We start from the raw sequence: 22,785 nt of genomic DNA, 5'->3' as shown, positions 1-22,785 counted from the left end.
CCCTCAACCAGCAGCCAGTGTGACCTCCACAACAGGGTTAGGAAATGATCAGCCAGGCACTTCAATCCATTTTTGAGGCAGGTGACTATGAACAGATGAACAGATCAACAGCAATTCTAAACAGTAAGTTATGCATGAAGACGCTAAATTTTTAAAACATCATCAGGTTGACATTTTTTATTCAACGGGAGAAATTAATGTTTGATTTGCTTTTCTTTCCTGTGAAATATAATAAACACATACACACACACACATTCTTGAAGAAAATTATGAAGCAGGTAGAGGAGAAAGCAATGTGCTAATTACAGGTTGAGAGACTCAAGTATTTATACACAACTGCAAAATTCCAGACACCAATCTGAGCCTTGCCAGATGGAAGAGTCAGATCTGTTCACTCAGTTATGCTCTATGCAGTGTTACACTACTGGCTACAGTACACACACACACATACATATATATATATAAATATATATATATCTAAAGCCAGCTTTTCAAAGCAGCCATCAGATCTGGAGGGTTCCATCAGGAACCTACTGAGCACCTATCTGAAGGCAGTAAAAATTCTTCATTACTGATGTTCTACAGCTCAAGGTATCGTGCCTGAGCAGTCAGAGATTGGCTCCTTCTCCTCTTCCCTCGTGCCCAGCCAAGAACTGCAGCACATCCAACCCCGGCACTGGACAGGCTGGAAATGCCCCCAGCTCACTGGGAGGAGGGAGAGGAACAGATACAGCACAGCTTGGCTGCTGCCCAGCTCAGGAACAAACCACGTGCTTGAATTAAAACACCCAATTCAAACCCAGTCAAACTTCAGGGAAGTTTCAGTTCTGTCCCCACAACTTCCACACAGGCAGGGGCCTTATGATTTAAACACGATTTCATTCCGAGATCCCCTCATCTGCAGACAGCTTCAAAGTGCTGGAAAATCAGTAATTTAAGACTCTTTTAAAAAAACAGACAAGTTTTCTCTGACTACAGTCAGTGCAGAATACAGCGCTCGAAAAAGGAAGAGAAACCACACTTGAGTTACGTAATTAATACAGTAAGCTAATTTCTCTGCAATTTTAATATGACAAGAGTAAAAGACCTAAGAAGCAGGCATTCAGGAACATGACATTCTTAGCAGAGTCCTTTCTCTGGGCCCTCAGAGTTCATTTTCATGCAAATCTGCATAGAAAACCAAGCCCTAGAGCACAGATGGGGAAAAAAGGCAAAGATTAAACTAAACCTGGGAAATTTAGAATGCATGTAATAGAAAACTGATTACAGGTTTTAGTTGGTAGCAAATACAACAAGCAAAATAATTAAGTGATTGGATGTTAATCTTAAATTTGCACTGATTATAGGAGGCGTATTTCTCTGAATACATCAGTGGCTAAATATAAATCGTACTTCTTCAAATAAATGCCTAAATTTCAGGATGCAAGGATTCTGTTAATTGTCCTCTTCTCTCTAAAGGTGGTATTATAAGCCAAGTTAAGAGTAGGATTGGTACATACAGTGCAAGATGATTTTAACACCATCCTGTAGCTAAATTTGTTTCTTCCATGAGTGTAAATCACAAGCTCTTTGAAACAAATGGACAGCACAGGGCACTGAAAGAGCAGAAAAGAGTGGCCTTCCAAAAAAATGCTAACAGAAAGCAGATTTAAACCACCTAAGGCAAAGAAATACTATACATATATCATATTAATATAAAAAAAACCAACTTACAAATTTAAACTGATAACACAAGGTACTAAACTTCAGTATATGAATCCACTTTTGAACAGCAGCCTTTCAGAGCTTGTGATAAGGGGAGACAGGCATACAATTGCTGCCAAACAATAGTAAAAAGGAACTATAGCTTTAGGACAGAACACAGAGACTATATTTTGAATTCAAACTCAGAATATGCAAGCCACCCTTTGAACCCTGCCAAGCTCAACACCACTGTTGTTGTATCAAGTTCCAACAGAAAATTGTAATAAAAACATTCTGATCATATACCCCTTCCACAGACAGGCCTTGCCAGTATCTGTAAACTTAAATCCACAAAACCTTTAAAGCAGTATTAAAGGAGCTGTTTAGCCATCACTACCAGCCCTGTTCATATCCTCCTCCTGTTTAAAAAAGGCCTCATTAAAGATTCCCCCAGCAGAAATAAAGTGTGCAGTGCTGCAGCAAATCCACTGAGGAGTTCATCTCTCAGGGGTCATTTTTAACCAACCAGACCAAGTGTGTGCTTTCAGCAGGTTACACTGAGGCAGCACTGAGCTCTGAATGAAAAGCCCAAACATCTGTGTCTGAGCTCTGAATGAAAACCCCAAACAAACATCTGTGTCTGGGGCAGTCAGGTCCCTGCAGTGCCTGCTCCAGGGCTGCCAGGACAGAGTGACACGGGCCAGGAATCAGCGGTGCTCAATGCAACAGCAATTCCTCCTGCACTGCCTCTCCACTGAGACACAAACGAGGCTTCAACTGGTTCTACAAGTTCTGCTGATAACTCTGGTTATCAAAGGTCTGCATGTTAATTGGGTGACCACTGGATGTCATCCGAAAGACCCAGCCCAGAACACCTTGAAGACACAGCATTAAGTGGACATTTCAGGGAAGCTGGGCAGGCAGCTGTTCCTTTTCTCCCTGCTTCACTGCAGGGTGAGCACTGCTGCACACCAGCATTATAAAATAATGTCTGTGCCAAGAAAGACTTTCCTGTGAGAGGATTTTAGCGACCCATATAAAAGTGGCGAAACCTGGAGGACACATAGCTGGTCCTTGCTTGAAAATAGATAAAAGCCTCCCATGGTCCTTGCTTGAAAATAGATAAAAGCCTCCCATGCTACAAATCAGTTTACACTGAAGTAAGCTGGAATCTCAGAGCAGACGCAGCTTGGTTGCATCTTCAAACAATTTAAATCACCAGGTTCTGTAGCTCATCGCACCTCCTGCATTTGTGACAGTCCTGGAGATGCAGCTTTCCTGTTAGGTACCATTTACACGTACCAAGGGGTGTTCAGAATCAATCCTCAGTGCAATGTCTGCTCAGTTACACCACTCTGCCTTCTCTTCTCCTGAGAACAACATGAGAAAGCCCAGGACCAAAACAACAGAGGTTTTGTTTTGTTTGTTTCTTTTGTAAGAGTAAGTCAGTTTATTTTAAGGACACATGAAAGATTAATGGTGCATCAGTAATAATATTTTGCTTTTCCATGTGATTAACCCTGCTTATCTTCCTTTGGACAATAGGCTGCATTACCCACAAAAACCAAAACCTCAAAACCCAAGACAGACATTGTATTACTGTCACTTCTCCAGAAAATCTATACGAGCATCAGAAAAGGGCCATTGTTTTCTGAGGTGGGGGAAGAGCAGAAAAGCAAGAGGAGGATTGATCAATCAAAGAGCAAAAAAGCATTCAAGAACAAAAACATTCTCTGAGAAAAATTAACTACACACAGTCTTGGTATTGAATTGGGTTGGAGGGGGATATTGTTGTGATTGAAAACTGAAGAGTTTCCTCAAGTTTTAGAGCAGGAAAGAATGATTATAGCCTGAAATTTGAGGATTATTCTGCCTAAGAAACTGTCAATTAGCATAACTTTGAACCCAGTAAAACTCTTCCTGACTACCAGATGTAACTATGGCAACAAGATCCAGGAACCTACAATAAATATGATACAGTGTCAATAACCCAGGCTTTTTGCATGTAAATAGATAAAGCACAAGGAAGACAGAAGACCATTTCCAATGGTTTAGATTCAATTTTTAGATCTCTTCAATGCCAGGAATGTTAGCACATTCCAACGACCAGTGAAAAAATAAGGAGTAAGAGAAAAGTAAAAGGAAAGAAAACAACACATCTCTCATAGAAAAACTATTTAGAATTTAAGAAAGAATAAGACCACATTTATGGACTCTTTCCATTAAAGCTGTGAAATTCCATAAACAATCTCTTTTAAGTTCTGTAAATAGGTTTGAAGTTGTTTCAGAACACCTACTCAGTTTAATGAGTATGTGAGATCTTTAGTGGAAGTAAGTCAATCCTAAAAATAAAATAAACAGAAGCCAATTCTCTTCTTTGGCTCCATCTCACAGTTGCATCTGTAACGTATGGTATTTTCATAGATGGGAACATTAAGTCAGAGCTTTACACAACAGCATTTACAACTGTGAATCACTGCCTAAACATAAAATGAAGTTCCCTGCCCCACTCAGCATAGTATGGAAGCTTCATGGATATGCAGAACACTCTTTCTTCCCCACCCCTTAGAAGTGGCTGATGGACGGTACCACAAATGCATCATCTCCCAGAGAGCATCTGCATGGTGGAAAATTCAAGAAACAATGGATTCCCGTCACCTGAAGCCTCCCATCTCTGAAAAATAAAACACTGAACAGCAAACCCCCCATGTCCTCTGCCCAGGAAGGCAAGGCACATGTAAGAGCACAAGACCTAGACTGGAAAACATGGAATAATGTTGTGGGACTGAGCATGGGGACACGAGAGAGACATCAGTCCACGTGAGGGACATGGAAACTTATGAGGCAGCTGGACTGAAATGGATAGGAAGAAGAATATTACAGAAGAGTGAAAATGGAACACAAAAATTCAGGAAGAAAAGGGACTGCTGATGGAATGACACCAGGGAAATGAAGGTTCATTAGAAAGAGAGAACTGAGCTGAAAAGCTGCAGTCACTGCCTCCCGAAAGGATCCTAATCCACAGGCCAGTTCTGCCTGCAATTGTGCCCAGCTATGAATAGCTGCTCCCTCCCACCCTCACAGAAAGAGCTTGAAGCCACAGCACTAAATCCCAGCAAGAGCCTGAGACACACGCTGGCCTGGGGGACCGAGCGAAGACAATAAAGATGATTCCATCTCTATGTAGATGGCTCTTCCAGGAAGACAGACAGTCAATTCTCACTCTTTCGGACTGCAAAGATTTGCTAAAGCATCTCTGCATCCACTGACATCCTAAAAGGAACCTATTAAGGTTGTATATTGTCTCCAATTAATTGCTGCACTATTCCCCTATGCCAAATATTCCTTTAGGGTATGGACTGCCCGATGCAAGACAAAGCAAGCACAATACCCTGCCACCCATTCATGATGCGTATTTTCAGAGACAGCATAAAAGGAGCTAAAAAAAAATTCAAAAACTTCACAGCATTTCATCCAGAGCCTTGGTTAGATCTGAAAAAAAGCCTTATTTGTTGAAATATGTATAGCTTAATGTTTTTATGCTTCTTGCTATTCACTGACCTATTTTCTTATAGTGAAACAGATTATCAATAAGTGAAGGCACATTTGTACTTCTGTTCTGCTCACTCCTGCTGGCTCTGCAGCCACTCCATCCTGGACCACCCTCATCAGATCTCACACCACGCTGGGACAGACACTCAGGAAGTTGCCTTGAGAATTCAGGTGTCCTTCTCCCCAGCCAGTCAACAGCAGTGAGCCATCCCAGCCAGCTCATGCTCCATACACGCCAGTCCCCAAAGATCCCACTGTCAACAACCACCAGACAAAAAACCCACCCAAACCACCACCACACAACACACAAACCGAGAAAACCAACAGCAACACCCCCCCCCCCAACCTCCCCATGTCTAAGCTCAAATACCCTGCTTAAAAATACAGAGAGGAAAGTTAACTGGAGATAATAAACGATTTCATTTTCTGTCCTAACTCAGGCGGTGTGAATAATTGATTCCTCGGTTCGGCAGATCGAACTGAATTTGAAATAGCTCCTTCTCTTGCTCGAACCCTCTCAAAATTTCATTTTGACATGACATATTTAATTTCAGGCCTGTAACAAAAGCTGTGAAATGAAGGCCAGGTTCCCAAAATGGAGAGGAGCAGAGCTGTGTGTGCCCGTGGATCAGGGCTAAGCCAAGGCAGCAGCTCCCCGTGGTGAAGGGAGCTGTCCTGAGCTCCCCTCCTGTGCTCCCACTGTCCACAGCACATCCACCCACGTCAGGAGATCCAGCCTCTGCAGGACATTACATGTCTATCAAACACAATTAAGTTACAAAGAACTTGCAATTAACACAGATCCTTTTTCCCAGTACAGCATATGGAAACAAAAAGGCTACTTCTGATGAGCAATAACAACTTCTCAGTTACAATTAAAAAGTGTTCCCCACTTGTTTTGGGCTGTTATTCGTAATGCTCACATTGATTACCTCCACCCTAACAGTGTCCAGAGAATGCAGTTTGCCTTTATAAACTGCTACTTCTGCTTCACTTCTAAAGAAACTCCTTCAAGAGCACACTACAGAGATTATGAACAGTGAAGATAAGTATTATCAGGTTTTGCCAAATTAGATACTGAATTAATTAATAATTTACCATAACTTTTAGGAGCATGGTTAAAAATAACTCTCCCATCAGCTCTTAGTCCCTATCAGATCCTGTGAGTTATCCTCAGCATCTAAATCATTATAATAAAAACAAAACAACCAGGCTGAGCAGAAGCTAAGCAAAGCTTTAACTCTGGGAGTAAAACTTCTCACTTCCATGCCAATCCCTGCCTGTGTAGGGAAGGCCATGGGAACAGAGAGAGAGATGCTAGCAGGATTAAGAACAGTATCCATGCACACAGTGAGGAGAAAAAGGCATCTCTGAGCCTCTCCTTCCACGTGAAGGATCTCAAATCACCTCCCTTGCTTTCTTTATAATCCCTCCAGTTGTTTTTTTTATTCTCTGCACTGCCCCCACCCAAACACCATCATGGTGTTTAGGTGGGGGCAGTGTAGAGAATAAAAAAAAAACCCAGCAAGGTCATTGTGGTGCAGCCCAGGCAGGAACTGCAGCCACAACGCACTCCTCTCATCCCCAGCTCCACCTGCAGCACCAGGGGAGGGGGGTGGCATTGCCCAGGCACTCACCACACCCAGCACTGCAAGATTTGCCCTCAGGAGTTCATGCTACCACAACAAATGGTGGATTTCCCCATCTTCCAGCTCATCTTGCCAGGAATCCCTGCTACAGCACATTAATCCCAACTGCTATGGTTATACGACAGCAGATTCTTTTATTTCTACACGAGCAGTGTGGCTGAGGACTTTGTAATCATGGAAGAGGCACAGTCACCATCTTTCATCCAGGCAGCATTAACAGTTACCCCCTATTTTAAGTTATTTTGCTTTGTCTACAGAGACACAGCTGACAAGCAGTCTCAGTGCGTTTCTTCATATTTAATTTTGTCAAAGCATCTGTACATGACTCAGCTGAACTCAACAGGAGGACACAATTAATATGATTTTGCCTCAAGTTTGTCATATGAGATTCATGTTGCTGTGACAGAGATTTATGCAGTAATAAAACTGTACTATTATTAAACTTTCTACAGCACATCAGTAACAGATCACAGGAGTCTTCTCCTATTGGGGAAAGCTAAAGCTGCTACACAAACTTTTTTGGCAGTAAGCGTAAATACAACGTGTAGGGTTTTTTAATAAATAGAGCTCATCTCATTTAATGTATTTCCATGCAGCACATTTTTCATGCTATTAAAATCACCCCTGTATATAGGTCATCTCACAATAAACTAATGCAATTCACTGAGTTGTATGCAACAAAATCCACCCCAAAATTATTATAAAAGCTCACACTTGACCCGAATTTGTGCAGGGTACATTCTATTCCAGCAACATCAGCTGAGAAGTTTGTTTGTCTGTCTGTCCCCCGGCTCGTGCTGCTGTTACAGCAGCAAAGAGCAGCCCTGCCCTGAATCCAACCCTGCCACGCAAGAGAAACACAGACTTCAGTAAGAAAACAGGCCATGGGATCTTCAACAAATTTACTGAGGAGACACAGAAACAAATTTTAGATTACTGAACACCCTCTGATCCCAAGTTCAGAGTGATTTTTGTGACAGGGCTGACCATTAGGATCAAAGTGTATTTTGGGATCTGGCACAGTTGCCATCCAGAATCAGCAAAAAGGAGAATTCAGTCCAGAAAGGGACAAACTTCAGGGAGAAAGGAGAGCATATTTAAAAATTCCTCCCATTCCACTGGTTTAGCTACCCAGCCTTCAGAAATATTTGAGCCTCTGAAAGATAGTTACAACCAAGATTCCCAAAAGGATTAGGGGAAGTGGGAGGGGAGCCAGCAAAACCAAGCTTTAGGTACCAAACATTCTCCTCAATAATTCACAGGCCATGAAATTGGCTCATCTGTTATTTGGCTTTGGTCCAAAGCAAGTCTAATTTGTCAGTTCCAGAGAACAGCAGCACAATGTATAGCAGTGACACATGGAATGCACATCTTTCACAGAGCCCAGGATTAAAACATGTCATTGCTTTCTTGGGAAAACAACACCACGTTCATCAGCCTTTTATTGTCAGGCAGGTGTGCCATTTGCTTCCTCCCAGAGCCCTCCCTAAGGCATCAGGTACCCTCCTTCCCACTTTGCTTCACATCACAGGCACAACATGTCCTCTAATTCCAAAAAAATCCATATACAGAAAGCACAGAGGAACAGACACTGAAAGAATGAAGTCTCTTCAGTGCATCATTTTATCCCATCATACTGCAGTCCACAAATCCAAGTCATGTTTAAACCAACACCAGTATCAGACTCAGCTCGTTTCCCGTGTGTCCTCAGCTTCCCACAGCAGTTCCCTGCTTTTAGGGACCATCAGCTTCTCAGGGAGGAAATAAGGTCAGGAACAGCACTGCAAATACGCCCCTTCATGAGCCAGCTGTGATGTGGGCAAACAAGCTATCACATCTTTGCAGCATTTCCAAGAAGTGCTGTTATTGACTGTTCTCAACTCAGTCCTGTTCCTGGTAAAGGACATCTGAACAGTGTAAGAAGTGAAGAATTGCATGAGATTTCATACTGACTGCTCCATGTTGCTTGATTTGCAAACTGAAAGGCCAGTTCTTACACCTAACTTGAAAATTCCATCTAGAGTTACAGCAAAGCCAATTCTGGTTCATTTACTATAATAATGATAATTTTTCATACATATATATATATATAACACCTTTGTCCATATAAAATAAACATCTAGCAAAAACATTCTTCCCTAAAAGAAACATCCCTGACAGTTTAGAAGAGAAGTATCACATTATTATTAACGGAAAAAAAACTGGCCTGTGTTTCCTTTCCAAATTATTTTTACAATACACCTAACGGTTCCTTAACTTCAAAGTTAAGGTCATTCACAAAAGCACCATCATGCTGCCTTTGCATTCTGCTTAGCATGCAGGCTGTGCCTGCAATTATCTGCAGAACAGACATTCGTGTTATCCCAACCAGAAGGTATTATCACTGCAAACAAACTTTAATATCCCCCTCAAATTGCATCTGCTACAGAAAGAAATTCCAAATAGATCCTGTACGGCAAAGGACCTCAGTTCAGCCATAGGGACAGATGCACCAAGCCAGTCCTGTTTTGGCCCAACACGCAGGTCAGATCAGCACACTGAGGTATCTGCTGCATGGCTGGACAAAGGCAGGGCTGAGAAAAGCATTTTACAGAGCAAAGATTCTTTTCCAAGTGGTCTGAGTGGTCTCCAGCAGCATCCAGCCTGGTGAGTCACTGCTGTGGATCCCAGACTCTTCCACACATTCCTTTCTAATCCAAGGATCATCAGACTGATCCTGCAAGCTGGGGCAGCAACAGGCCCTTCCCTGAGATCCATCACACTGCTGGAAAAGAGCTCATGGAAGGAATGAACCCACTCCCAACCCACTCCCTTCACACTCTAAATGAGCCTTCACCAACATTGGTGGCCAAAAGCAGGATGACATCTGGCCAACAAATCCTGCTGCACCAAAACCAAGATGACATCTGGCCAACAAATCCTGCTGCACCAAAACCAAGATGACATCTGGCCAACAAATCCTGCTGCACCAAAACCCAGATGACATCTGGCCAACAAATCCTGCTGCACCAAAACCAACACTGCAGGCACAGTCACATATTTTACTGATAAACAATCACAGCCATTTTTTAATTTAATACACTGCTTGCCTTTTCTCAAGTTAAATTAGAGCATTTGCCACGTTCCAGTATCAAGGGTGTGTCCAGACACAGGGCTTGCAGAAAGCAATCTCCTCTCATTTCTGCATGCAGGGGATGTGCTGCACTTTCCCCAAACATTAAAGTTTACCCTGCCTATTTAAGAAAACACTCTACAAGCTGCCAAAGGAAACTTAAAGGCCACTGCTACTGTAAAACTAATCAGGGTGTATTTTCTCATTTGCTACCGGGTAAGGGAATTCTTCTCTTTGTGATGATTATCTTAAGTGCCTATTTAATTTCCTTTCCCATGTTTTTTGGCAGAAATCCTTACAGATGCAAGACCCAGAGAACACAAGAGAATAACGAGCATTTTGAAGTGCAACCACATATCTATAAATAACCTCTCTGCCAATTTGAAATTAAATACGTGAAGACCTTACAATAAATCTATGAAAGGAATAAAAAAAGTGGAAATCAGATTTTGTCAATTGGTCCAAACCAGCTCTATTCTAGCCTTGCCTTGATTTGTTTTACCCTGTGGTATTTGTGGATACAAAATGCACCTGCAAGTTGAACATATCCTATGTCAGAACCAGAAAGAATGATTGCAAACCAGTGACCTTAACCTGACTTGCCTGTTTGGAATTAAGTAGCACTAACTGCATTCTGCTCAGGAATACCTGCATGACCAGCAGAATTAAATGGCATTTTAATGATTTATCAGCCTCTAACAATCTTTTGAGCCCTGACAAGTTCAGCCCAAACTGAACAGATTAATGAACTTCTAGCCAGGCCCCCAATCAAGACTGTGATTTTGGATTGCCTGATCACCTACTTTCCACACTATAATTGGGTGGGAGTGGGTGGCTCTGTCAAAACAAAAGGGGGGAAAAAACACCCTCTTCTTACCTGTTGCTTAAAATGCAGGAGAATAAATTACTGAGATTTAGGAGCACTAGGGATGTGACATAGGAAATAGATGGTGACAACTGCAATCGGAATGGGAGAGAGAATAAAAATAACTCATGAAAATGCAGCAAAGTGAAAATAAAAAGCTACTACCTGGGGTTGTAACTGTCAAAACAAAGTGTGACAACGTGGCTTGATAATCCTCAGATTAGTGGATTCTTTATCTCTTGGGTTCTGTATCCTTCTCCTTTAACTGCCAGCCCTTCCCAGCCGTTCTTCTTGACCTCCCAATCCATGAATAAAACCCAGTTGCAGTCTTGCACCCTGTCATCCATTCATCACTCTGCTAAGCCCCTTCCCTGGCTCTGCTTCCCGTTTTGTGCATCGTAAAATTCTGTACACGTCTAGCAGAGCAGCAATTTATAAATAGCTTTTATTACACAAGGCAAGCTTGATGCTCAAATGGGAGGTCAGAGATACTGGCACGTAATTCCTTAAGTTTTCTATTCTGCTGTTCCTCCCAATTTCTCACAATTATCCACCCTCAGAGAATGTTAATGTTGGTTTGTAATTATCTTTTCTCTTTGACAAGCTTACTACTTTAACAGTGGTCAATACATCCTTTTCATATGTGAGATATTAAAAAAAAATGAAGATGGAATACCCTAAAATAGCTGAACAGTGGTGGAAACAGAGCCCACGGCGAGAAACAAGTTCTATGCTGATGTCTCCCCTTGAAGAGATCATTCCAACCACCTCTTCCTCTCCTGGCTTAACAGTTCTTTGTGCAGGTATTGATATACTGCATACCAGTTTTCCCCACAGCACAACAACCTGGCACTATACTTTATAAAATTAACCCAAAACTGAGGTTCTATAGCAAAATTATCATATAAGCATAAATTGCAGGGAAATCCAAGAACTCAAACCACTTGCTACTCAATTACCACTTTCAATAATACCTGAAAATATTAAAGAAAATTATTATTGCTGAGCACTCAGACCAGTTTGTTAAGACACCCACTGATGTGAACAGCTGACCCTGCACTTAAATATTTAAATTTAAAGTTCATAGCCCACCCATCCCCTTGAGGTGTGATCTGACACACAGCCAAGGGGGAAAGCTGTTTAGGCTCTAACAGCACACAAACCCATTTGCAAGTGCTCTTTTCATTTGTCCTCTACAAATCAGTCAAGGAGCCAAGCTCTTGAAGAAATACTGCTAAATTGAACTCTGCTGCTGCTACAGCTGCCCAGCAGCAAGGCTGGAGATGGATGTAATTCCCAAAGGCTAAGAAACTTCATGGCATCCCACTAAAAAGACTGAAAAAGAGGAGAAAATGAGAAAGGAGCCTCAGGAGGGTCTGTGCTCAGCACGTGCTGAGCCTGTGGCCACCCTGGGGAGAGCTGGGGATGCTCCAGCCGTGTCCCAGCCCCATCCTCTGCTGCCCTGCCTCTGACTGGCACCTTCCTCTCCGTGTGTGCAGCCACAACATCCCTCCACAGCACCTGAGAGAGCTCTCCAGCATCCCAGGAGCATCCTCAGCACTGGGCAAGCAGCAAGAGAGAGAGTTATTCTGACCAAGTTCTCCCAAAACTCAGTTTTCCTTCTTTGACAGAGATAAGGAGAAGAGGGAAGTGGCAGGGACAGCAAGGCCAAGCACCCTCATGCTCCGTGGGAGTTCCCACTGTTGTCATTTGGTGGAAACCAGGCCAGTTTTACCCATCAGAGGAACAGCTCTGCCCTAATTCCAGGGGATTGGCAGGACACAGTGAACGTGCTGATGCATCTGCCAGTTCACTGCACTTACCAGGCTTTGCAAAATGCTTCACAAAGATTTCATCTACCAGGAGCACAAGTCTCTAAACATTTCAGTTCCTTTTTTGGGTGTTCTAACTCTTTTAGGACATGTTAGAGAAGCCTGGGTTTATTACTGGTCTATTTTACTCACTGATATTACATCCACTCGAATAAGTATTTGTAACCCCCCAGCAATAACCTTCTTGAGCATCTCAAACACTTGACAAGTATCAATTAGGTCTTATATAGAGATGCTGTTCTTCTCATTTTTTCAGATCATTCCATTTAACTTTTTAAAGAGGTGGGATAATTTTGCAGAATCTGTCTCTACAACAGGATTAACGTGCAGCTGTTGCAGTACCCAGAAATCTCTTCACCTGAGGAGGAGAAGCCTCACAACCACCTATATGGTGTTTGCTCGTTATTTTGTAAATGTCTCTTTCTGTTTTAGAGTAATACTCTACATATATGAGACAGCATCATTAGAAACATTGCACTGTAACTGATAAAAACTGAAGGAGATGGGCTCCAAAATGCTGATTTCAGTAGGTAAGAGAGCAATAGCTGAAATTAATTCCTTCCTGAAGTCCCAAGACTCGAACAGAATGCAAAGTGCAGCAATTATATTCAAATACAATGAATGCCATAATTATGACTTCAGAGATAAGGGGAAATATTTTGAGAGGCAGCAGTTCAACTAAAGCCCTATTTAGAATAGGGAGTGCTAGACTTTACCTACTATAAAACAGCTGGAGGGGATTAACAATACTTGTATTTTTAATTGTTTGTATCTACACACATGCTGGTTCGGAATTAGAGAAATAACCTCCCCTGTCTGAAACACTGCCATTACCAACTGCTCCTACGAGGACATGAAGCTGTTCTCTCTGAATCAAGGAGGGAACCACAGCCATAACCCCAAGGCTGTTCATAAGCACCAGCAGGAAATTCCAACCCCAGTATCATCTGTCACTCTGAGCAGGGAGGACAGTGTTCTGCAGTAACCTCTACTAAGATTTTCTACCCAAACAAAAAAAAGATAAGCATCATTCCAAGAAGTTGAGGATCCAGCAGCCAGCTTGCAATTCCGTGTGTTTGAAACTGGCAGGGACGGGAATTCCTCTCTTTAAGCCCAAGTGAAAACTAATCCCATGTATCTTCCTGCCAGTGCACAGACTGATCTCAAAGGCTGCCCTATACAGAGTAAACTGCAATCTGTGACAAGGAACAAAGCTTGGAAAGATGGAACAGAAGAGGAGTGAATGTGAAAATAGGGACACACAGATTTGCTGTTCAGCTCTTTGAAGCAGAGAATAAACACAAGTTTGAGAAACGCTGGAGAAAGGACTGTCAGCAGTTGGACAAGACAATGGTGTAAACATTAGCTTGGACAGAGCAAGTAAAGAAACGTCAAGGACTTTGCAGGAGATCAGGGACAGGAAGGTATGAAGTGCAGGCACAACAAATGATGCTGCTGCAGTCGAGAGGACAGCCTGCAGTACAGAAATGAGCATGAAGCACCATCAGAAAGCAAAGAGTGCGTGGGTGCTGGAGAGAAGACAAAAGCACTATGTTATACAACTACAACAACAAAAACCCCACAAACATAGGAGCCCACACAAAACCCCAAAGATCTTAATTAGAGAGAACAGGGCTGACCCACAGTCCTATTTTCTTTCATATATTCAGCCAACAAACTGCAGAGAATTCCAGCAGCTAGAATTGACAGTGACATTTCAAGTCAATGAGAATCTATTTTACTCTTCCTCCCACAACACAAATGAATAGTAGTGCTAATGACATTCCACTCCTATTATAAATCGACAAAACACAATCCTGCATTTATCCCTTCCAGCAAAATTTGCCTTTTAACAAACTCAAGCTATTCTGAAATACCCTGTGGTCACCACACGACAAAGCAGAATGCCACTCTCTCCTGCACTGCACTTCTTCCAATTAACCTGACTTCAGCGGACCAAGATCATTTTTAAACCGTATTTCATACCTACATTTTTGGATGAATCATATTAACATTTACAATTTTAGTCACAGATTTTTAATACAGTCTGGCTATTTAATTCACATTTGATCAACTCTTTCTGACAGAGGATGGGCTTCTATTCATCACATCAAAATAACTTGCTTATAGAAAAAAAACCCCAACCCATATGCACTGCTTTTCAGTGCTGTCTCCTCCAAATGCCAAGGAATTACATTACATGCAGAACTAAAAAGGACTGATTGGATTTTGGACCAAGATGCAAAATGTAATCTCTGCATGCTATTATTCAGAAGAAATGGAGAAAATATTCTTATTCCTTTCTTTTTAAATGAGTTCTCAGAAAGGCCAGATAACCTTTTCCTATGTAATTGTGGTATACTGGCAAAGAAGCTCTTTATCTCTGCATCAGAACCGTATGGAGAAATAATTCTGTGTTCCTTTCAGGAAAAAGAAATAGCTGTAATATTTACCAAGCATGAAAGAAGATGGGAAAATAAATAAATAAAAGAGCAGTGTTACGCTGTGAACTGCCTGCTCTCACAGTTAATCAGCGTGTGATCAGCTCTCAGTGTAACACCCCAAAAGCACGGGGTGATGCAGCAATGCCCTCTCCTCTGGGGTGTTACACAGGCAAAGAGGAAGGCAAGAGCTCTCATATTCCAACCACGCTGCAAGGCAGTCCATCAGCCAGCAGCAAGTGCAAACAACTCCATGGCACATCCTTGTCTGCCTGACAAATTCCACTGTGAGTGAAGACGCTTCTTCCACAGTCTCTAAGCTGGCCTGGAACTCCTTCCTTCCAACCCTGAAAAATGATGCACTCCATAGAGCACAGGCAATGATCAGCCTGTAAGCTGCCCAACACAATATGTCTATTTGCAAGCTCTCAGATTTGAGAATTCACCTTCCTCATCTGCTGCGAACTCCCCACTCTGGGATGACAAACCAACCTCCCAGTATCATCTTCCTTTGATTCAGCTGAGGACCGATACTGCTGATTAAGTATTTTGGGCACGAAAATATCAGCATCTAATAATTTAAAAATAGTATCCTCTTTCCTATCAATTTTTATTTCTAGGGAAGGTATTGCTGACACTCATTTGAAAAAGCTGCTGGTTTTTATTTAATACATGACTATGTAAGAAGGTTCCATAACAACGCTACAGCACAGAGATGGAACACCTGACAGGTGCAAGAGCAGTTACACATCCCTAGAACAGATCTTGCAAGTTTTGGCTCAGCAAGATCCATTGTGTTGCAAATTTTAAATAGGATTTTCACAAATCTTCGGCTTCAGTGATTCAGAGAGAGAGACATCAGCCAGCCAAAGACAGACATAAGTCAAAGGATGAGTTGTATACACATTTCCACCTGCTGGCAGAAAGGATTTACACAGCAGTAGTATGCTTCTACAGAGGTTTCAGTCTGGAACAAACCCAACAAATCAGAGGAGTTTTTTTAAGTTAAGAACACAAAGCAGCATTTATCCTGCAGTGTCACTAGCACACAGAGGTTACTACAGAAAGTCTGCTTTTGACAAGGCTGTGCAGCTCCAGGTGTGAGTCCCCAGGTGTTCCAAGGCAGCAGAAGCAATGAGCTGTGTTCACCACGTGCAGCAAAGCATGACAAAGTGATGCCCTTTCCAAGCACTGCAGCTGTGCCACAACAGCCTCCACTGCCTGTGAACAGGCAGAGTTACCCTCTGCTCTCCATCACACCCACAACCAGGCAATCTGCAAGTACAGGCACCACACTCCCAACCTCACTGGGGCATTTTGCCACACTGTGCACTCCAGGCTTTCAACACTTTGGGTTCACAGTCAATCACCAGTGGCTTTATCAGGTATATTCCCTGCAAGTTCAACATTCGAGTCCCAAACAGCAACATGAGCTGAAAATTCCATGGAGAGGAGAAACTGCAGCATCTCTACCACGAGACTGCTCAGCAGGCACGGAGATACAAGCTCTCCAGTTACAAACACCACCACCCTTCTACAGCCCTTCCACAAAACCTGGGCTGGAACGCTGAAATCTCTGCTTTCTCTCCCTTCTGACCTTGATGACATGTGTGACAAGGCTGTTTTCAAACATATTTCTAAACTCAGCTCCATAAAAAAAAACACTTCTTGAAAGATATACTCTTGCACTAACACATGCTGGAAAGCATCTACCCTTACTGCTGCCCCTGTATCTATAAATACCCAGGGAGTGACGTGCAACCATCAAACAAACACAAACTTCCTCCAAGAACGCTGAAAATTTTCTTTGTCACCCAATGAAGCGTTACATCTTTGTGCCCAAACAACATCCTATACGTGGATACAGTAAAACCTGGAAAAAAAAACCCACCAGGAACTGTTTTCCAAGTGTCTAAAGCCAAGAGGAGGAACACTGAAAACACAAGTGCTGCGATCCATTACAGCATTACCAAATCCATCTTCTGTCAGCTGCCAGCTCCCCTTCTCTCCAGCTACCTTGAGGAGAAGAAACACTTCAGGAAAGCAGAAGAATTACCATACAACAGGCTACAATTTAATTAGAACAAGGAACACGACAAAGATCACGTCAACAAAAGGATATGCTAATGATCATTTTAATGAGATAAACATGCCCTCATATCCCCAATCAAAAATGCCCAGGATCCACGCTGGCAACCGCAGGGAGCAGAGGCAAGAAACAAAGTCTCCCTTTTGGCTGATGTGGGCGATGCTAAAGCCACAACAATTACTGGAATTCCAGTCAGGAAGGTGAGGAGGAACAAGGGATGCTTTTAGCCTCTGAAACACCTCAGGGCACGTCTCCCTTCTGCAATGAATGCCCTGCTCCAGGGAAACAAGCCCTGCCAGAGCTCCCGTGGGACAGCACAGCTCTGCACTCGTTCAGGCATGACCCTCCAGGTGGAGGAAAACTCAGCCTGAAATCTAAAAATGACTGTTCTGTTAGAGTCTAATGCTCTCAACTTCATTATGTATGGATTTTAAGTGCTTACCATAAAGCATGAGAGTTTGCAATGGAAGAATAATACTGGAATTACAAGAAACCAAGAAATTAGCAAAAGCCAAATAAAATTGCCTCTTTCATAAAATACACTTTTCAAGACCTGAACACATAAAAAAGCAAAGAAGTCACCATGGGATGGTGCAGCAGCTAAAACTGCATTTCAGTTGCACCTGTACCTGCTCTGGAATGTAGTGTTAATTGAAGAGGATATGGGTCTGAGGGAAGGCTTACGAAGGAGCAAGAACTGTAAGGTATTTCCAAGCTAATGCTTTATATTTATTGTTTAATCATTTTCATCATTTAAGTTTCCTTTATCTGCTTGGAAAGGCCTTTAATGGACCTAAATAAAAGGAGAAAATCTGGCTAATATTTATGCCCTGTCAATTCTATTAGATGTTGCTGTAAGAAATGTAAATCAAGAGATTGGGTCTTAAAGTTTTATTCACTGTAGTTTTAATAGACCATGCCAATATTACTCCAGTATTGCCAGAGATGTCTCCAAGAACACTGAATGAATACTAAGCGGGCCTACCATGACTCTTGCAATGAAAAATATAGATTAAATTCAAAAAACTTTTAACCTCCCAGTTTGATCCACATGGGGAAATTCGGGATGGCATCAGGGAATACGCCAGCAAAGATATGACAGAGGAATTACAATCGTGTGTTTAACCAGGACAGAAGCACTGGCAGTCAGATCTTAAGATCAGAAGTGACATGTTTGTTTTCAGTGCTAATGTGTGCAGAGATGTCCAGCTCCACGGACAGATACACCAGCACATTTCCACGTGCACATCCCAAACACGGATTATCAGTCTTTGGGGTCCAGAAAAACACACCAGTTTGGAAGAGGAGTGCCTTTCTGTTGATGAAGGAAGCGTTCCCTGTGGAGCAGAGAGCAGGGCAGCACATGGTGGTGTAGCACACAGACTTCAGCTGCAGGTCATCAGCAAACCATGCCAGGTCACAAGCAGCAACAGGGCAAACCCCCCCGCCCCGGGTTTCAAACAAGTAACCATCCTAAATCAGCAATCAAGGGATCCCAACCTTCCATCAGAAACACGAGAAATTAAATCCCTGTGCATTGTACAGAGGGATCCAACATTCCTGTTTGAATCCAGTCAGCACCACCACGGGCAGTGCAATTGTGTGGGTAACAAAGCCAAAATTAGGACTCATCAGCAGTTCTGGAAGGCCTGCATGATCATTAACTGCAGATAATCGTGCAGACGTAAATTCTCAGGCACACAACACAAAGTCAGATCAGTTTGTAAACCATGTCATGCAGAGACAATAGTAAACCTTCACATGCAAGATAAATAGACCTGGCCTCAGATAAACAGCATAAAAATAATTTCCAGGAGCTACAAATGAGAAATCCCTAATTAACATCTACGTATAATACACACTACCAGGAGGGGAAATTCCTTTCTAAAATTACTTAGCTCAGACTTGTTTGTGCTGCTAATGTTTATAAACCAAAATGCTATCCTCTGGTAATTTGAGTATTTGGGTCATATCTTGTGCTTCCTGGATGTGACAAGGAATCTTACATGCCCAAGTCTTAATTTAATCAACTTAACTACAGACAAGGTTTTAAAAAAATAGCTTACTCACAAGAAATATCAAGCACATTAAGCAGGAGTTTGATTAAGCTATAGTAATCCATCAATTAAGATTAATTCATTGCTCTTGATCATGCCAGAAAATATGGTAGAAACTCAAAATAAGCAGCCATTAATCTACAAGCAATGAATTAGGGAAAGAAAATTAACTACCAGGAAAAAAAGATGTTCAGAGCAGCTAAAAAAACTCCCCTTCTGGATGGCCCAGGTCTGAAATCTGGCAGCCTGCAGGAAGTTTCCAATCAAGTCAACTGCATTTTGTACATTTAAATCAGTTAAATCCCACAACCACAGTCCTGGAAATATCTGTTCAGTGTGCATTTCTGAAAAGGTAGTTATTTTGAATGTTTTTCAAATCATTTCTGGGAAACCCTGGGCTAGAAGCTTTTATTGCCCAAATCCCTTGGAACAACATCCTCCTAAGGGGGCTTAAAAAACCAAAATCATATGACAACTGCATAGCAAATGCAGTATCTCCCTTTTTTAGATGTTCACCTTTGTAAAAAACAACCTTTTCCTTAAACGACATCCATGAAAATTCCACTAATAATATTTAATTAAGCTTTTGCTCAGAGTTGAGAACTAATGCAGTTTTGAAGGCTCCAAGTATTCAGGGGATGGCCTGATGCTTTCTCTCCCATCTCCAGTCCCTGCTCACATGACCAGTAGTAGCTGCAGTGGCAGAATTTAGGCCATCTCTCCCACCACTCCAATAAATATTCATCCAGCAACTCTGCTCTGCCTCGTGGGAAGACACACAAGTCTCTTCAGACCTCCTCCCACAGCCAGCGTAATCAAACACACTGGATGATACAACCAAACAGTTCCAGATAACCAGTTTTTGTGGTGCAATGCCTTTCAGAGCTGCAGGTATTAAAAAAGACCACACAACATGCTGGCACAACAGAAACGAATCACAACTGCCTTCTCCTACTCAGAAAACACCTTTTTTCCACAGCCAAGAAGTACAACAGTTACTTGGTCTTCACACAATCCGAACTGCAGCAGACCATTGTAAGTGGTTTTGAAAGAGGAGGAAAAGTCTTCCCACTCGGGCAGTGTAATGTTACTCCCCCTGAAAGCCACAGAAATGCTGCTGCTGATCTCAGGGGGAGGAGGAGCAGTTCCAAACGGCCCCAGCTTGGCAGATTTTCCACCACGCACAAAAATGCAATTCTGTCTCCTCATTAAAAGCCACAAACCGATAACCAACCAAAACAAACCCGAAATTGCTCTGTAAGTGAGCAGTGCCAGCCAGGGAGCTGCGCTCAAAGGAACCAAGCAGCATTCTTCAGGGTTGACAAGCTGTAAATTGAAAGCACCATCATCCTGCAAATGTATGGCACTCCTGATGAAGGGTGACACACCCTTCAGAAGGAGTCAGGGAAGACCTCACTCCTGAAATAAGGAATAGGGCTTAGACATGACCTCTGTAAAAAAAGCTCTTTGGTAATGACAGGACAATTACTGGTGTTCCTTCAGAATACATGTTCAAAGCTGAACATTCTTTTCCTTCACAAATAAGCTGCAGAATAACAACAGGTTGCTCACGTATCCCCAAACAGCATCTCCCTTGATTTCCTGCTACCTTTTTTTCCTAATTCTGAAAGAGTAGTGAGGCTGTCTGGCAAGAGATAACACGTCCCAGTTACTGTCATTTTATTGCCTTTCACCCCTCCAATGATTTTCCTTTGCTGTAAATACTATGAATTTCACTCTAGGATGACTGTTACAGAGAAGAATTCCCTAAGAAGTCTCTCACCTCTTCTGCATTGCTTAGGATATTCCGAAGCAATAACTTTCAGTTTTGCTTGTCCTATGTAAACAGTACTCCGTTCTTTCACCTAAAAATCTACTTTCCCTGAAACAAATTTAAAAGGCAACTAATAAAAGAAATGAAAGCTTTTAAAAGTTTGAATTATTCAATCAGTTTTATTCATTTAACAAGTACAGCTGTCTTCTGGTTTTAGTCATTTAAGAGACCAGCTTTTTTTAATCATGTTCCTTTATCCCAATGTAAATGACTTTTCCTTGTGTAAGAAAACTTCTGTCTGATTAGTTCTGAGGAACGACTTCCAAAATGAGTGCAAGTCATACAAATTAATAAATTGCTTGCTCTTTGATTATGCTGACTACACTGTTCTGACAAGGGCCCTTCCCTTAAAACAGGGAAGTCACACTGCAGAAAGCCACACATCCCACCACACAAGTAGGTAAATAATCACAGAATTTATAACTGGGTTCCATTTACAAGGCACAGAGAACATTTACAAGAGCTCTGAGAACAAGCCCAAGTGAAAAGTCTGTCAGTACAGCTGGACACAGAAGCGAGGGGCTGAGAACAGGCAGTCAGGAGGGGGGAAGCCAGCTCTCCTCTTGTCTAAAAGCCAGGCAGCAGCAGGACAGAACTGTCTGAAAAGGCCCATTTATAAAGTTTGGGGAGCTTTATTATCGGTTACATTATATGCAGTTAATTATTCTACATTTTGATTACACAGACATTAGTTTTTATATGGTGATTTGCTATTCCAGGCAGACTAATTCCAACTCTTGCACATTTTAGCCATCCTCAGTTCAACAGTCCTCCTGTTTGAAAAAAGGCACTGCAGGGTATTACTGTAAAATGAATTTAGTCTTTCATCACTTCATTGTTGGCTAAAGAATGACAACTGTGAGACTAAGACAGTAAATAGCAGGACTGATTAAAGAAGTAACGAATTTTGCTTTCTAGATTTCACAGACATGATCATGTGCAGTAATGAAAGAAATACAAATACATGGAAGAAATTTTGGCAACTCTTACCACCCTTTCAGGCGAGTTGTTGGGCTCCTTTCCTTGGTCATAAAGCACAATTCAGTTATGGATATCCCTGGAAAACATAAGAGACAGATCAAACTCTGAATAGTAATGTTGTCATCAGTGTGACTGATGGCCTGTTGACCTGAGGAACGGGACAACTCTGTCAGCACCTGCCAAACTGCACTGCTACCCTTAGTTCAAAACAGCTCAGTCAAGACTTTAATCGAAAGAGTTCCTCCTTCCACCCCCCCAAAAAAAAAAAAAAATCAAAGTTCATGTTAGAAATTTCTATCTGGTTTAAACACTCCAGTACATGGAAAAGTTTCTACTGAAATCTCTGGGTCACAAAATTCAAAAATCATTTGGTTTAACTGTATAGTAACAAGATGCAAAAATAGCCAAGATGTCTCTCCTTATTTTCTCTTTGCTTAAATATATTTTTACTTGAAAACAGGAGCATTTTTCACATCAAGTTCACAGTAATACAAAGTTTTAAATCCCAGGGAACACAAACAGTGTCTTGGGCTACATTTTGCCAAGTTTTAATCAACTTCCGTGTTTAAAATCCCCAAACCACACATCTCCAGCTGTTTTACCTGCCTCCCTTCCCACACTAGAAATCCACACCGTTCCACGTGGACAGTGCAAGTCACACCTCCAGAGCAGAACACTGAGCCAGCAGGG

General features: G+C 42.1%; 1 protein-coding gene across 2 annotated transcripts in view; it reads right to left on the bottom strand.

The window, feature by feature from the left end:
* ARVCF (ARVCF delta catenin family member) overlaps positions 1–22,785 on the bottom strand; it is a 215,231-nt gene that overhangs the window by 176,384 nt on the left and 16,062 nt on the right. For both annotated transcript variants that reach the window (XM_027892645.1, XM_027892647.1), the window contains one exon: positions 22,105–22,171. The gene's annotated coding sequence lies outside the window, so the exon portion shown is untranslated. The remainder of the gene's footprint in view (positions 1–22,104; positions 22,172–22,785) is intronic.

The sequence above is a fragment of the Empidonax traillii genome, unplaced genomic scaffold (assembly GCF_003031625.1).
Source record: "Empidonax traillii isolate 1590-97213 ecotype Southwest subspecies unplaced genomic scaffold, ASM303162v1 scaffold361:size2146424, whole genome shotgun sequence".
Lineage (NCBI taxonomy): Eukaryota > Metazoa > Chordata > Aves > Passeriformes > Tyrannidae > Empidonax > Empidonax traillii.
This window is presented reverse-complemented; position numbering and strand designations above follow the sequence as displayed.